Source organism: Myotis davidii, unplaced genomic scaffold (genome assembly GCF_000327345.1).
Source record: "Myotis davidii unplaced genomic scaffold, ASM32734v1 scaffold3, whole genome shotgun sequence".
In the NCBI taxonomy this organism is placed as follows: Eukaryota; Metazoa; Chordata; class Mammalia; order Chiroptera; family Vespertilionidae; genus Myotis; species Myotis davidii.
Window position 1 is genome coordinate 1,103,685 of NW_006295062.1, and position 1,020 is coordinate 1,104,704.

The window sequence follows — 1,020 nt, forward strand, 5'->3', positions numbered from 1 at the left end:
AGTGAAGACAAGTATGAAAGAACTGTTTGGGAGGATAAGTTGAACAAAGAACTCTATACCACACTTGCCAGACAGGATTACGTTTAATTTGCAGTTCGTGTCATTAGATCAAAATGAGACCATTAGCCTGGTCACACTGTAAGGTCGTGAATTGGCCTGATTGTCTCAGGGAATAGGGAGGCCTGAGAAGAGGGAGAGAGATGGGGAATGGCTGGTTTCCAACCAAACTGGCTTCCCTCAGTTGCTTTCAGTTGCATGGAGAGTTTGATCTAACCTGCATTGTGGTTTTTGTCAAGTACAATGAAGCAAAAGAGGGGTAAGGTAGTTGAGGATGTGTACAAGGACGTGATTAGATTACAGTTGATTAAGTAGGGTAGAGAGAGGACGTGAAATGGGAAATGTACAGTGGAACAGTGGTGGAACAATAGATCAGAAGTCCTAAAGGCAAAGGTTTGATGAAGGCAGTACACTAAAGGAATGAGCTGAAAAGACTGTGGCCTGAGAGTGAAATAGATGAGTGATTATGAAGAAGTTACAATTACTAAAACTAAGGTAGGGCATGACCCTGGGGGCATGTGACTAGGGGGGAGGATAAATAAGAAGCTCATTGGAGAAAATAAGGGTCTGTTTTCTTTTTTCTTTTTCTTTTTCTAGAGTTACTGTATTATTTATTTATATTACAACTGTAAACTTACTTTTGCCCACCCCTGTATAGTCAAATTTATGAAAACTAAAAGCGAATACAAAGCTTAAAAGCACTTCAGGAGAACTGACACATTATCAACAGGATAAAAACAATTTGGACAACATTAGATTTCTTTTTTTAATTTAAATTCTTTATTGTTTAAAGTATTACATAGCTTCCTTTTTCCCCCATTGACCTCTCCTCGGCTGCTCCCACCCCACAGCACATGCCCTCAGCACCCTACTGTCTGTGTCCATGGGTTATGCTTATATGCATGCATACAAGTCCTTTGGTTGATTTCTTACCCCCCCCCCCCCCCCCCACCCCCTCCTCCC